At 40.8% G+C, this 17143-nt stretch overlaps 1 protein-coding gene across 10 annotated transcripts in view; it reads right to left on the reverse strand.

Annotated features, from left to right (window-relative positions):
• The window catches only part of ZNF146 (zinc finger protein 146), a 41726-nt gene that overhangs the window by 16228 nt on the left and 8355 nt on the right, over positions 1–17143 (reverse strand). For 5 of the 10 annotated variants that reach the window (XR_001361316.1, XR_001361317.1, XM_005862389.2 and 2 more), the window contains one exon: positions 637–855. The exons of 3 other annotated variants lie outside the window; for them this stretch is intronic. The gene's annotated coding sequence lies outside the window, so the exon portion shown is untranslated. Of the gene's footprint in view, positions 1–636; positions 856–2558; positions 2581–17143 lie in introns of those variants that run through there. 2 more of the 10 variants (XM_014536545.1, XM_005862394.2) reach the window with 2 other exon arrangements.

Here is a 17143-nt window from a genome sequence, read left to right on the forward strand (position 1 = left end):
AGAATTGAAGGTCAGATAAAGAGCTTCACAGATAAGAACAAGCTAAAGGAGTTCATCACCAGCAAACCAGTATTATATGAAATGCTTCTGAAGGGTGTTCTTTAAGAAGAGGAAGAAGAAGAAAAAGGTAAAGATAAAAAGTATGTACAACAAAGTGACAACAAATACATATCTATCAACAAGTGAATCTAAAAATCAAGTGAATAAAAATCTGATGAACAGAATAAACTGGTGAATAAATAGAATCAGGGGCATAGAAAGGGAATGGACTGACAATTCTCAGGGGGAAGGGACTGTGGGGGGTGGGGGAAGAGATTGAAGAAAAATCGAACACCTATGGACAAGGACAAAGGGGGGAGGGGCAGGTAAGGACATGGGTTGGGGTGGGAACCGGGTGGAGGGGAGCTATGGGGGGAAAAAAGAGAAACAACTGTAATAATCTGAACAATAAAGACTTATTTTAAAAAAAAATCAACGGAATGAGGATTAAAAATAAATAAATAAATAAGTAAGCAAGCAAGTAAATAAATAAATAAAATAAAAAAGAGTAGGACCTGTAAGAAAACCTTCTTAAAAGTATTTTAGATGTTGATGCTTACTGAACAACTATAACCTGTCTGGTTGTCATTCACTCACCTGGACAAATTTCCTTTCCACTTCTTTCTCCACCATCCAATTTGCCTTTCTGTTCCAACAGAAAATCATGTATAGCTTGGTTAATTTATAACCTGCTGTTGGAGAAATGACACACCACTAGAATGTTAATGCTGGGACCAAAATGCCAGCCTAGAACTCAGGCTGAGACCTGGGCTCTCAGGGCCTTCTGGAGGATAACGTGCAATTTCCAGGGATGACCTGTGAAAAAGAACAAAGTAAGGACCCTTTGCCTTAAAGATTAAAGTACAATTATATGAGCAAAGGGACTAAGACTATGAATTCTGAATTTCAAAGCCATACTCGTTAAACCATTTAAGCCTCCACATATCCTGAAATGGGCAAAGAAAGGAAACTTACTTTCAGAATTTTACTTACATAGAAAAGATGTTCATACCATACCTATTTGTTATTGTTCTCTAGCATCACACTCCTGCATAGGTTCTTGTTAGAATTTTAACTGTGGCCCTTTTTACTGGATTAATTCAATACTGAAGTCTATGACTATCACAACATATGCCTATCAGAACTAAGCCACGTAGGTAAAATGCATAGGAAGTTGTTCTGACAGTATTCAGGAATTTTTTAAAAACTACCAAAAAATTTTCCTGAAATATTACTATTTACTTTGTTTGCATTATAGTCATGCTCTTATACAGTGAATGTAAATATGTTCATCCATTCATTCAAAAAACATGTTTAAGGTCATAAGGACAACTGACAAAATCTTAATATGGACTGGATTAAATTATAATAATGTATCAATGTTAAATTTTCTGAGTTGGACTACTGTACTATAGTTATAAAAAAGAATGTCCTGCCTGGCTGGCATGGCTCAGTGGTTGAACCAGTAGGTCATATAGGTTGATGCTCATAGTTCAATTCTGGGTCAGGGCCTATACCCAGGTTGCATGCTTGATCCCCAGTGTGGCATGTGCAGGAAGCAGCCGATCAATGATTCTCTCTCATCATTGATGTTTCTCTCTCTCTCTCTCTCTCTCTCTCTCTCCCTCTCCCTTCCTCTTTGAAATCAATAAAAATATATCAAAAAAAAGAGAGCCCTGACCAGTTTGGCTCAGTGGCTAGAGTGTCGGCCTGTGGACTGAAGAGTCCCAGGTTCGATTCGGTCAAGGGCATGTACCTTGGTTGCGGGCACATCCCCAGTAGGGGGTGTGCAGGAGGCAGCTGATCCATGTTTCTCTCTCATCGATGTTTCTGACTCTCTATCCCTCTCCCCTCCTCTCTGTAAAAAAATCAATAAAATATATATTTTTTAAAAAGAATGTCCTTGTTCTTAAAAAATTCATGCTGAAGTATTTAGAGATAAACAGAGTATTGTATACAACTTAGTCTCAAATGCTTCAGAGAAAAAAATTACACAAATACATACTGAGAGAAAGAGAGGACAAATAAAGTGAAAAAACAAAATGTAAATGATTGGTGAATAAGGGTAAAAGGTATATGGGACTTCTCTGTACTATTCTAACTTTTCTATAATGTTGAAATCATTTAAAAAGCAAAATTCTAAAAAAAAATTAAGATACTACTTACATAAATACTATTTACACTGTTTGTTGAAAAAGCTTGGTCACCAATTTGTACTGGGGTATGACAGAGATGGAAGACTTAGAGCCTTATTTAAACAGTAATGTATACAAAGAAACATGAGAAAGTAAGTTGGCTGAAGACAATCTGCAAGAGGAAAAAAAATCAAGTTTGATATTCTAGAAAATCAGAGTGTCAGATTTCTGAGGAACATACAAGCAGATACATCCATTAGGGCAATTGTATATATAGATGAGGCCTCAGAATAGTCCTAGAATCGAAATGGTAATTTGTCAGGTGTCAGAATATCATTGCTGCTAAAGACACAGATGGAATGTTACAGAGATGTGAATGCTTACAGAGAATATACATTCTGCCCTGGCCGAGCGGTTCAGTTGGTTGGAGTGTCATCCCATAGACCAAAAGGTTGTGGGTTACGGGAGGCAAGCAATCAATGTATCTCTCTCATATTGATGTTTTTCTCTCTCTCTCCTCCCTTTCTCTAAAAACAAAACAAAACAAAATAATAAAAACATATCCTCAGGTGAGGATTAAAATATATATACACGTATGTGAAAAAGATGGTCAAGGACAGAGAGAATCCTAGAAACACCAACAATCTAGGAGGCTAGAAAAAGTTTCACAGGAACATTGTGGCTGCTTAGTTTTGAATCTTTCAAATACTTCTTTTTGAAAAACCATACAAACATCAAAAACAACAGGAAGGAGTAATCAACCAGTCAATCTTTAGTGAAACTAGTAGAGAGATAATATATGTTAACTCTAAATTATATGTAAGTGTGGCCCAAAACACAGATGCTACAGGAACCACAATAGTGTGGTAGGTGTATCAAGAAAGACTAGATAATGGAGAGAAGTCTTTGACTTAATAGATCCCAGAAATAACTAGCAAATATTCATTCTCAAAATGAGGTATTCACCCTGAGTAAAAACTTGTAACCAGTTCTAATAATGAAGAAAATTAAGGATAAAAAAAAAAACCCAACTCCCAAATTCCATGTACCTCTGCCAAAGGCAGACCCAAAAAGGAGGCCTAACCAGAAAGTTGCAAAGAAGTCTAGAAAAAAACAGAAATGCTGAGGGGGACTCTTAAGGATTTCAAACTTTAAAAATCTGCAGATATTTCCTTACAGAATGAGTAGGCCTCATCCTAAGAGGTAACTAATGAAAGCAAAAACTAATTAAACAGAAAAGGACTGCAGGGGGAAGCAAAAAGAGTAGGCTTAAAAAATACAGTAAGTCCTTACTTAACATCATCAATAGGTTCTGCAACTTTAAGCAAAACAATGTATAACAAAACCAATTTTACCACAGGCTACTTGATATAAACAAGAGTTCAGTTCCCATGGCATCTCATCAACTTTATAGCCAAAGGACACTTTAGGGAAGAACATTATTCCAGGACCTGCTGTACTTGGGAGTGGAGCATCCTCAGATTTACCAACTTCTAAAAGTGAATACATCATCCTAAAAGGCAAGTACTATGAAAAATTATGGGAAACAGAGAGATGGAAACAGAAGTCTGCCTCACAAGGTTAGTTCATTGAGCCAGAGAAGGTACACAAATCCCGTGCTTTAAAAACTAGAAAGGCAGGTGAACTTTGAACCACAGAATAATACTATGCCTCCTTTTTCCTGGTACTAGTCTAGGAAAATCTGATACAAACATGAGTAACACAAAAGAATCTATCTGTGTCCATAAAAGGATACTATAAAAAACAGTAAAAATAAACAGCATAATTTTCCAACAGTTTAATAAACTCATCTGAAAATATTGCCACAAAGTAGATAAAAAATGAAACACAACGTAACAAAATGTTTTAAAAAAAAGACATTAAAACTTTAAGAAACAAGCAAAGCTATACAAAGAACACACACACACAAAAAAAGAACTGCATAAAGAAAAAAGAGTGAAAGGAAAGAAAACAGAATAAGAATGAACATCATATTTCTATTGTTTGTTTGTTTAAAGACTACAGTATCACAGTTTGTAAATGTTTTTTCCCCTCTCAATTAACATGATCTTTCCTGGTTGTTGTATCTGAGATACAGCACTGGCCTCAGCCTTAAACTTTTTGTTTCTACTCACATCCCCAGAGATCCAGGCAGCCTGAGTAATCTATATAACAATACTGTATAGGAAATCATAATCTGTATCTGACCACAAAAACCATGATGAAGGCATTTCTATTAAATTCTAAATAAAGACAGGATGCCCACTGCCTCAATTATTTAATATAAACAACTGCTCAGTATGTTAAGCAGGGAATAAAACTAATTTATAGAAATCAACAAGCTTCCCATAATGACTCCATTCATAATAGCAATATAAAAGATAAAATACCCAGAAACAAATTTAGTAAGAAGTGTCTAAAACCTATATTAAGAAAATTTTTAAACACTCCAGAAACTGTACATATCATGAACATGGATGGGAGTATTTAACATCATAAAGATCTAATGTCCCTTTTCCCTAAGTTAAAAGTTTAATGCAATACCAATTAAAATAAGGTGTTTTGTCCCCCTAGAATAAGCTGATTCAAACATTTACATAGAAAAACAAACAAGCAAAAATACCTAGGAAACTCTACAAAGAATTATAAATTATAAAACCTCAAAAATAGAGTTAAATAGTGGTACACAAATATAGACTGGAAGATGGAGGAGAATATAAAGTCCAGAAATAGACTAAATACATATGAGAATTTAGTATATGATCAAAATGGAATCTTAAAACAGTGAATTTAAGACCTTGAAATAAATGGTGTTGGAAGAAATGGGTAGTCAATTGGAAAAAGATAAATCTGGTATTAAGATAAACACTTAATACCATATACCAAGGTAAACTCTAAATAAATTAATAAAATTAAAAAATATATATAAATATGAAAACAAAACCCTATAAAAATTTTAGCCTTGTAGGTATTTGAAAGTATAGGTAAAATCTGGAGTGAGAAAGGCATGTTATGACCATAAATAAAAAAAATAATAAATCTAACTACATAAAAATAAAAATTTACCTCTGGATTCTGCATTAAGAAATGACCACTATGAATAGTATCAAAACACAAATTTAATTAATAAAATAAAATATATATAAATATGAAAACAAAACCCTATAAAAATTTTAGCCTTGTAGGTATTTGAAAGTATAGGTAAAATCTGGAGTGAGAAAGGCATGTTATGACCATAAATAAAAAAAATAATAAATCTAACTACATAAAAATAAAAATTTACCTCTGGATTCTGCATTAAGAAATGACCACTATGAATAGTATCAAAACACAAATTTAAAACTGGAAAAAAGTTTTGCAACTAATTTCACATACAGCTAAACTTTCTAATGTAATGTAACATGTAGAATAAAAAGCTACCCCCCAAAGAAAAAAGGAGAATGGGATAGAAAGAGTTCCCAAATAAACACATGTAAGCCTTAAATATATGGAAGATACTCAAACTCACTGATGAGGTACGTAAATTAAACCTACACTGAGATACCAATTTTCACTTATGCCTTTGGCAAAAAAACAACAACCAATAAAATAAAATTAGCTATTCAACACTATACTCTGATGGTAAGGTTCTGAGAGAAAAGGTACTCTTGTACTTTGCTAATGGGCATTATTAAGTACTTAGCTACATGGGCAACTCCACTTGTATCAATCTACTTTAGAGATACTCCTGCATTAAGTACCAAATGACATAGATAAAAAAAATCATTATTACAGTTAGTAGCAGCAAAAGATTAGAAACAACCCAAATGGCCAACAAAATAATGTCCAATAACTAAATGAACTATGCTATATGCACATAATAACATCTTATTTATTCAGATGTTACAAAGAAAAAAAGATAACAATTAAGAAAAGGCATCTCCAGGCCATATTGTTAAGTGAAGGAAGTGAGAAAGTGATGTATATAGTATGCTAATTTTAATGTAAGAAGGAGGGTGGGGAATAGGAGGGAAGACTAAATATATACTAGCAGCCCAACAAACAAAAAATTCACTTGATAAACAAAAAAATATATGTAATTGAAACGAAGAATGTGATAGGGGAGGGGAATAGAATGAGACAAGATATCTCTGAAATATATTTTTTGTTACATCAGAAATGCATTACTTTTCTAAATAATCAAATTCATTTTTTAAAAAGCAGTCCTTGACCTTGAGAACAAATTGAAGAAACAAACCCAACTGTTAACTTGGTAACATAATTCCTCAAAGAAAGGATTTATCTCAAATGACTTAAGAACAGAGAATTCTGACCATACATCATTGGTCAGACAAAATCAATAAAGACAAAAATCAATACAAAGAAATTTCTCACATGATATAGTATTTATGGTTACTATTAATATCAGCATTGTTATTTTGAAACCATTTTCTTTATAATACAAAACAAAGCTAAGAAAATAAGTATTTATGTTAACTTGTTTCAGAATTTTTATTATAAAATACAGCTAGGAGATAATTAGTAAGCAAAGAGCTGTACTATTTATATTGAATTAGAAATAATAATATGAACTCATGGTTTTTAAAAATAGATTTCCTAGCTCTGTTACTGAAATGGCCTTAAAACAATGTCACCTCTGCAGCAATAAAAACATGCAGTACCCAGATCTTGATTTCTAACACTATCCTATATAATAAAGAGATAAATATGCAAATGGTTGTCACACCCTCACGCTGTCATGTTGTAACAGCTCAGACACTCAACACTGAGGAGAGAGGAATGGGGACCAGCCAGGCACAAACGAACACGCGAGAGAGGAATGGGGACCAGCCAGGCTGCAGCCTGGGACAGGGACAAGCCGCCTGCCCTGAGGTCCTGGGCACCAGTGGCTGCGCCTGCGGCCCGGGAGAAGGGACAAGCCGCACGCCCCGCAGTCCCAGGCAATCAGGCAGGCAGAGGTGGTTAGGAGTGATCAGGCAGAGGGGTTAGGGGTGATCAGGCAGGTGAGAAGTTAAGAGCCAGGGGTCCCGATTGCGAGAGGCAGTTGGACATCCCCCGAGGGGTCCTGGATTGGATAGGGTGCAGGCAGGGCTGAGGGACCCCCCCCCCAACCGTGCATGAATTTTATGCACCAGAACTCTAGTTCTCCAATAAAAGGAACTGGAGCTCTTTGAAGATATGGCCATTTCCATGTCTGGAAGGGAAAGTATAAGATAGGCCCTAGGTAAGAAAGCTTTCAAAATTAAATGGTGGCATGTCAAAATGAAACAGGAGTCAGCTTAAAAGAATGTCCCTGAATTAAAACTTTGATGAGTGTTGCAAAGAAAACTAGCTACGGTTATTTTTTTTTAATATATTTTATTGACTTTTTACAGAGAGGAAGGGAGAGGGATAGAGAGTTAGAAACATCGATGAGAGAGAAACATCGATCAGCTGCCTCCTGCACACTCCCTACTGGGGATGTGCCCACAACCAAGGTACATGCCCTTGACCGGAATCGAACCTGGGAACCTTGAGTCCGCAGGCTGACGCTCTATCCACTGAGCCAAACCGGTTAGGGCCTAGCTACGGTTATTAAGAGGATCATCCAGTACACCAAAAAGGTTGCAGGTTCAATTCCTAATAAAGGCACATACCTAGGTCATGGGTTCAATCCCTGGTCGAGGCACATACAGGAGGCAAACAGCGATGTTTCTCATATCGTCTTTCTCTCTCTCTCTCTCTCTCTCTCTCTCTCTCTCTCTCTCTCTCCAAATCAATTTAAAAAATGTCCCCAAGTGACTTTTAAAAATAAAAAATAAGATGACGCTTAAAGAAGTAAAAGGCAGGAAATTTTAGGAACAATTTAAGGTAGCAATAAAATAACTGTAAAAGGAATGAAAAAATAGAAAATTATCACATTGCTTAAGATTCCAAAATGGTGGCTGAGTAAGTAAAAGCTACACTGACATTCTCCCAGGACCGAACTGAAAATACAACTAACATACAGAAAAACCACCCTGAAATATCAAGGATGGAACCCTGCTGGAGAGAACCCGATAACCAAGGACAAAAAGTAGATACCGAAAAGAGACTGGTAGGAAAGGGGGAGGCATGAAAGGGCTAACCTGGCTCCCAGAGACAGCAACTGAAGTTCCAGAGGGATATCTCAGCTGTGGGGGGGTTCCCATTGAGAACTCTGGGGTTTAACCCCGAATCTGGGTTCCCCAGACCAGAGCACCAGAACTGAGAAAGGTGCCCACATAACATCTGCTGTGAAAAGCAGCAGGGTTGCTGTCTGCCAGGGAGTGGGCTGCAAATGGAGGCACTCTCTAAAGGGGCTAACACACAAAATTTTGTGTGCAGCCACTCATCTTAGGCTCTGGCATAGGGAGGGCAGAATGGACTGGAGTGTGTGAGCAAAAGCCAGGATGGGGGCTCTGGGGTTGGAGCTCAGAGGGCAGACACCCGTTTCCTGTGCTGAGTCATTCTCTCATGCTGTGAAGGACATCTTTCACCTGCAGACCTTTGCTATCTTGGTGATTTGCTTGGGGGGAAGGTAGTTGCCTCACCCAGATAAAACATCCCTTGCCCCACCTTGTGGTCGACACCCAAGGTTAGTCAAGTCTCACTGTCAATGGCACTACAGGCAGAGGCGGGTCTATGGAGGCTTTGAGTCCTTGACTAATCTAATCCCAGGCCTGGGGCTAGGAAAAGCAGACACGGTGCACACCTTGATCCTTTCCAAAGGCTTCCAGCCTCTGCAGAGGGAGCCACAAGCTGGGGATTGCTCCCAACAGGGTACTCAGGGCTAGTCACAAACAGCATCTGACACTGTCCTGCACTCGAGATTGGGAGTCGTAGCAGATTTACCTAATCCACAGACACAAATCAAAACAGACAGCTAAAATGAGGAGACAATAAAAAAAAAAGCCCCAAAAGAAAGAACAAGAATTCTCCAGAAGAGCTAAACAAAAAGGAGTGAAAGGACAGAGCGAGACTGATAGCTGTGTCCCTAACTCCTCTTCCAAGAAAAAGCCATAGAATGTATCAGTTACTCAGCCTGCCCTTATCTCAGCCAATGGGAATGCAAGGGAAACTAGCCCAAGGCCAAAAGTATGCTAGCCCCCCCAGCCCCCGTCTTTGTGTAACCAGACCCTAGCTGCCCCCGGCCCTCACTCAACCAACCGGAATCGGCCAAATCAGTGGTCCGAGTGAGCCCTCACCCCCCGACCCCAAGCCCTATAAAACCTTTGTTCTTTCGAGACTCCGGGCTCTCTCGCATCCTACCGCTGCGCCGGTAAAGGAGGCAGAGGGACCAAGCTCAGCTTGAATAAAGGCTCTATGCTTTTGCATCGGACTCGACGCTCCCTGGTGGTGTCCTTTGGGGGGTCTTGAAATCTGGGCATAACAGGAGATAATATATAAGACCACACCTAATAGTTTCTAGGAATGCAGCACTGAGATCATCTAGAGAAGAAACCAGTCTAGCCTACTGGAGGATGAGCCCTGTTGTAGAGAACACCCCAGCGTACAGCACCAGCTCCAGACTTATGGTGGACTGCTTCCAGGCATCCATGTCCCATCTGACTGCAACTCCATCAATGAGCCAGGCCTTGGACACTGCCCGCGACCCTGCAGTCATTCCAGCTAAAATCCTGCTGCCCAACCCGCAGACCTGCATACCCCTAGGACCTCCACCTCCGAGGGTGCACAGCTCCCGCAGCAGTAAGTGCAACTTCCCCCCTCTCCAGCTGCAGACCTCCAGACGCCACAGTCACACTTTTCCAGCGCTCAGGCCTCCAGAGCCCACCACTCCACAGGCAGCTTTGGTTGCCGCCATGAGCCCCAGCTGGGCATGCTCTTATACAAACGACGACGCATTGCCCTGGCAGTAAAAATTCTGAATTCCCTCTTCCTGGATACCTGCCCACAGACACCCCGGTTGCACGGCTTCATCGCCAGGGCCCCTCTGAGTGCATGAGTGCGCCACCCTGGCAAACGGATCGCGGGTGCCTCTGTAAGCCCCCACTGGGCACGCACAAATTCAACCAAGGGCTCAAGGCCCAGGGAAATAGAATTTCGGACTTCCCCCACTTCCGGCTGCCTGCCCATAGACTCCTCAGTCACACGGCTTCAGTGCCAGGGCCCCTCTGAGTAGACCGCCCTGGCAAATGGCTCCAGGGTACCTTTGTAAGCTGCCACTGAGCGCACAGGAATACAACCAAGGGCGCAAGACCCCGGCAGCAAAAACTGAATCTTCCCACTCCACAGTTGCGGACCTCTGGACACCACAGTCACACCTTTCCAGAGCGCAGGCCTCCTGAGCTCCACCACCCTGACAGACGGCTCCTGGGTGCCTCTGTGGGCCCCCCAGGGCACACGCGATTTCAACCAAGGGCGCAAGGCAGCAAAAATTGGGACATCCCCCTCCCCGGCTGCTGAACTCTGGACACCACAGTTGTGCCTTTCCAGCACACAGGCCTACTGAGCCCGCTGCCCCTATAGGTGGCTCGTGGGTGCCTCCTTGAACCCTGGCTGGGGGCACTCATATCCAAACAAGGGTGTACGGCCCCAGCTGTAATAATTTGAACCTCGCCCTTCCCAGCTGCCTATCCACAGACACCGTGGTCGCGTAGTTTCAGCACACAGGCCCCCTGAGGCCACCACCTCAGCAGGTGACTCCCGGGTCCCTCTGTGAGCTGCCACTAGGCACACTCGTATCCAACCAAGGGCTCAAGGCCTTGGCAGCAGAAACTCAGACTTCCCCCTACTCAGCTGCCAACCTCCGGTCACTGCAGTTGCACCGATCCAGGGTGCAAGCCCCCTGAGCCCGCTGACCCGGCAGGTGGCCCGTGGGTGTTTCTCTAAGCCGCCTCAAGGCACAACCCCGGCTGCTGGCATCCAGTAACCGTGGCAGCACCGCTCCAGCACGAGGGCCCCCTGAACCCACTCCTCCAGCAGACGGCTCCTGGGCACCTCTGTAAGCAGCCATTGGGCGTGCGTATCTAACCAAGGGTGCACATCCCCCAAAGCAGAAACTGGGACTTCTCCCTCCACGGGACCGGTGGCAAACCACAATCACTCTGATCCAACATGTGGGCCCCACGAGCACACACCCCTTACAGACGGCTCCTGGAACCCTCTGTGTGCTGCCACTGGGAGTGTGCCTCTCCAACCAAGGGCGCACAGCTCACTCAGTAGGAGCCACGACATCCGCCTCCTGGCTACCTACCTCTGGACAGCTTGGTGAGTTACTGAGGACTTGCCTCCCTGGACAAGGTCACATTGTTTCAGCCACAGACCTCGAGATTCCCACATCCCCAGCTGCTAGATCCTGAACCCTCTCGTGATTCAGAGAGGGAAATCACTTTGGCCAGAGTCCCACTGCCTCAACCACAGACTACAAGACACCCGCCCCCCCGACTGTAACGGGCTCCGAGCCCCTCATAGTGAGTTGCAGAGTGACGCTAATCCAGCAGGAGTTATACCACACCGGCCAAAGTCGCAGTACCTGAGCCTCAGGCCCTGAGACTCCTTCCTCCCAGGAAGTGGACTCTAGGAACCCACAGTGAGCCCATACCATTGAGACCTCAGACAACCTTTTCCACAAGAGCCGGAACCACAATCACATCCAAAACAGCTTGCACAACAAAGCCCATGACAAGACTTCATCCATGAATAAGAAACTAACATTCAAGATCCAACTGCATCAAGAGAACCCAAATAGTTCAAGTAGGTAGCTCCGCTAGATCACCAAGCCCAGGAGACCTGAGAGATCACACAAGTAGCATCAACCCCAAAAGAACCTGGGTAGCAAAGCAGTTGGAGCTAGGACACAGAAACAATTTAAACATTCCAGCAAAACATCGGGAAAGAGAAAAAAACAATCCCCAAATGAAAGAAAAAGAGAAATCACAGGAAAGGGAATTAAATGAAATGGAGGAAAGTAAAATGTCAGAGAAAGAAGCCAGAGTAATGGTTATGAGGATGCTCAAATGCCTGGATGACAAACACAAACAACTCAATGAGAATTATAAGGAGCTGAATGAGAATGTCACCAACATGAAAAGAAGAATGACATACCTGCAATAAAGAACATAATGGAAGGCTTAAACAGTAGACTAGAAGAGGCCAAAGACTGCACCAGCGAATTAGAAGACAAGGTAGGAAAAAAACACACAAACACAGCAGCAACGGGAAAGAAAACTTAAAAAGCAAGAGGAGAGCCTAAGGGAGCTTTGGGACAACACAAAACAAAACAACATCCACATAATAGGGGTACCAGAAGGAGAGGAAGAAGAGCAAGGAATAGAAAACGTGTTTGAAGAAATAATGACAGATAACTTTCCTGATATTGGCAAGAAAAAACCACACAAGTCCAGGAAGCACAGTGTCCCAAACAAGATGAACCCAACAAGACCAACACTAAGACACATTATAATTAAATTGGCAAACATCAACGACAAAGTAAGAATCTTAAAGGCTGCCAGAGAGAGACAGAAAGTTACCTACAAGGGATCTCCCATTAGAATATCAACTGATTCTCAATAGAAACACACCAGGCCAGAAGGGAATGGAATGAAATATACAAAATGATGCAAAGCAAGGGACTGAATCCAAAAATACTATACCCAGCAAGGCTATCATTCAAAATTGAAGGTGGAATCAGGAGCTTCACAGACAAAAAAGGGCAAAGAGAGTTTATTACCACGAAGCCAGCAATGCAAGAAATGCTAAAGGAACTGCTGTAAAAAGAAGACACAGAAAGGCAAGAAGAAACACAAACATTAAGAATAAAAATGATGACAAACAAGAATTTATCAATAATAACATTAAATGTACATAGAGTAAATGCTCCAATCAAAAGACACAGGGTAGCAGAATGAGTAAGAAAACATGAACCACATATTTGCTGTCTGCAAGAGACCCACCTCAGAACAAAGGATTTACACACACTGATAGTGAAGGAATGGAAAGTAATTTTTCAGGCAAAAGGAAATGAGAAAAAAGCTGGGATTGCAATACTTATATCTGACAAAATAGACCTCAAAGTGAAGGCCATAACAAGAGATAAGGAAGGCCACTGTATAATAGTAAAGGGAGCAATTCAACAAGAGGATATAACTCTGGTAAACATATATGCACCCAATGCAGGAGCATTCAAATAAATACAACAACTTTTGGAAGATATCAAGGGAGAGATCAATAGCAATACAATCACAGCAGGGGACTTTAACACCCCACTGACACCATTGGATAAATCCTCTAAACAAAAAAATCAGCAAAGAAACAACAATCCTAAATGACTCACTAGATCAGATGGACTTAATTGACATCTTCAGAACATTTCACCCCAAAGCTACAGAATATACATTCTTCTCAAGTGCACATGGGACATTTTCAAAGATAGACCACATATTAGGACACAGGCATAGTCTCTTCAAATTCAAGAAGACGGAAATCATAACAAGCATCTTCTCAGATCACAACTGGCATAATACTAGAAACCAACTACAATAGAAAAAATCAAACACTTGGAGGCTAAATAGCATGCTATTAAACAATGATTGGGTTACCAAAGAGATCAAAGAAGAAATAAAAAGCATCCTGGAAACAAATGACAATGAAAACACAACAATCCAAAACCTATGGGACACAATGACAGCAGTCCTGAGAGGGAAGTTCACAGCTCTACAGGCCCACCTCAAAAAAAACAAGAAAAAATGGTAATAAATTATCTAACTTTGCAACTTAATTAGAAAGAGAGCAACAAGAACAGCCCAGAGTGAGCAGAAGGAAGGAGATAATAAAGATCAGAGAAGAAATAAACGACATAGAGACAAAAAAAAAAATACAAAAGATCAACGAAACCAAGAGCTGGTTCTTTGAAAGGATAAACATGATTGATGAACCTCTAGCCAGGCCCACCAAGAAACAAAGAGAGAGGACCCAAAATAAATAGAATCAGAAATGAAAGAGGTGAAGTAACAACTGACCCCACAGATATACAAAGGATTGTAAAAAAAAAATACTACGAACAACGCTACTCCAACAAACTGGACAACCTCGAAGAAATGGACACATTCCTAGAAAAATACAAGCTTCCAAAACTCAATCAGGAAGAATCCAAAAACCCGAATAAGCTGATAACTACTGATGAAATTGAAATAGTAATCAAAAAGCTTCCAGCTAACAAAAGCCCTGGACCAGATGGCTTCACAGGGGAGTTTTACCGAACATTCAAAGAAGAACTAAAACCAATCCTTTTCAGACTATTTCAAAAAATTCAAGAGGAAGGCACACTTCCAAGCTCTTTCTATGAAGCCAACATTGCCCTAATCCCAAAACCAGATAAAGACACCACAAAGAAAGAGAATTACAGGCTAATATCCCTGATAAACGTAGATGCCAAAATCCTCAACAAAATTCTGGCAAACCGGATCCAGCACTACATTAGAAAGATCATACACCATGACCAAGTGGGATTTATTCCAGGGATGCAAGGCTGGTACAATATCCGCAAATCAATAAATGTGATACATCACATAAACAAAATTGAGAAACAAAAATCACATAATCATATCAACTGATGCAGAAAAGGCAGAAAATTTCCCTAACCTGGTGAAGGAAAAAGTCACACCAGTTATGGAAGCACAGAGAGTTCCAAGTAAGAAGAACCCAAACAGACCCATGTCCAGACACTTCATAATTAAAATGCCAAAAATTAAAGACAAAGACAGAACCTTAAAGGCAGCAAAAGAGAAGCAATTTGTTACCTACAAAGGAGCTCCCATAAGGCTGTCAGCTGATTTCTCACCAGAACTTCTACAGGCCAGAAGGGAAGGGCATTAAGTATTCAAGGATCTAAAACCAAGATTACTATATCCAGCAAGACTATCATTAAAATTGATGGTGGAATAAAGAGCTTCCCAGACAAGAAAAGACTAAGTAAAGGAGTTTATGACAAACAAACCAGCACTACAATAAATCCTAAAGGGACTTCTGTAATGGCAACTAATAGACAAACATAGGCATATAGAATTTAAATGGCAATAAATTAGTACCTATCAATAATAAACTATATCTAAATGGATGAAATGCTCCAATCAAAAGATAGGGTAGCTGAATGAAGATAAAAACATGACCTAATTATATGCTGTGTAGAAGAGACCCACCTCAGAACTTAAGACTCACAAAGGATGAGAGTGAAGGAATGGAAAAAGTTTTTCCAAATAAATGGAAACGAGAAAAGAAAAAAAAAAAGCTGGGGTAGCAATACTCATCTCTGATAAAAATAGACTTCAAAATGAATGCAATCACAAGAGACAACAAAGGTCACTACATAATACGAAAGAGTTTGATACAACAAGAGGATATAACCCTGGTAAACATATATGCACCCAATATAAGAGCACCTAAATATATAAAAAAAAACTTCTAGTGGACTTTAAGAGAAAGATCGACAGTAATACATTCATAGTAAGAAACATAACTCCCCACTGACTTCACTGCATATATGTTTCGGACAAAAAATTAAAAGGGAAACAGAGAATCTAAATTACACATTGGATCAGATGTATTTAATTGACATTTATAGAACACCCCAAAGCTGCAGTATATACATTCTTCTCAAGTGCACATGGGTCATTCTCAAAGATAGACCACATGTTAGGACACAAAAGTCTCTACAACAAGCATGTCAAACTCAAAGGCTAACACGGGCCAAATAAACAAGATTAAGTTTATGTGGGCCCCCAAAAAACAAAACCTTCAATTTTCATAGGAACTAGGTTTATTTTGATAGAGACATGCTGAATACAAAGGGTTGAAATAAATGAGTAATCGTTAACATAAAATAACTAGTAGCCCGGTGCACAAAAATTTGTGCACGGGGGGGGGTCCCCTCAGTTATTAAACATTTATCGGCACAACACTGACCACATTGGTGGTGGTGGTGGTCTTGTCAGAATGTGTTATATTATGCAGATGAAAAGCTATTTAAACAGATTTGATGTAGATATTTTCAAAGATGGAAGAATTGTCCCTGTCAACTATTTTAGTTGATTCCTATCTTCACTAATTGTCATCATTGCAAAGTTTTCAGTCCCAAATGAATTGCTGGATATAATAGGTCATGCGCTGTCCTTGTCCTTTGTAGCCTTTGTTACCTTAAGGACTCTAGTTTTCCATTTATATGTTTAAGTACCAACCTTACCGGCTTAAAAATGTAAGCTTTTAACACTGCTCTCTCTGTTCCTTCCGATGAAAAGTGGAATTGGGTTGTGGCACAGGAGAGAAATTCAGAAGGGGAATATTGAAGTAATGACTGCAGTAGGAGAAGAGGGAACCTACTTCCCTGGCCACAGGTGCTGGGGCCCTGGACCACAGGGCTAGCAGCTTCTCCAGGTGGCTGCAGCCTGGGACCTCGGGCGGGTAGCTTGTCCGTCTCCTGGGCTGCAGCCAGCTGCAGGCGCTGGTGCCTGGACCAAAAGTGGGCGGCTTCTTCTGGGGGTTTCTTCTTCTTCTGTGCTTCCAGGGAGGGCAGTCAGTTATGTGTATATGTGTGTGCATGCAAACATAGGCGTGTACACGTGTGTATGTGGAAATCTGCTGGGCAAGTCAAAACCATAGAAGAGTTGCCCCCTATCTCTTAAATCTTCCAGAGATATCCCCCACTTTTTTTATTCTATCACTACTGGAGAGTCAGTATTTGCAGCCAGCCAGCCAGTGACTCAGTGTCTATTTTGACTTCTTCTTCCCCTGTCTGTCTTCCAACCCCTAATCATATTTCCACCTGGATGCATCATTTTTACTCCCAATATGCTGTATAGAGAAGGAGTCAGGATGCTGTCTTCCCATGAATAGTACTCAGTAACAAACCAATTGCATTTTAGTTGGGCAATGCCCCTACCCACCCTTCAAATCCCTTCCACCATGCATTTCTGTTTCCCTTTGTGATTGTTGGATTTTTCTGCTGCTCCTTCTCC

Source organism: Myotis brandtii, unplaced genomic scaffold, assembly GCF_000412655.1.
Source record: "Myotis brandtii unplaced genomic scaffold, ASM41265v1 scaffold165, whole genome shotgun sequence".
Taxonomy (NCBI): Eukaryota; Metazoa; Chordata; class Mammalia; order Chiroptera; family Vespertilionidae; genus Myotis; species Myotis brandtii.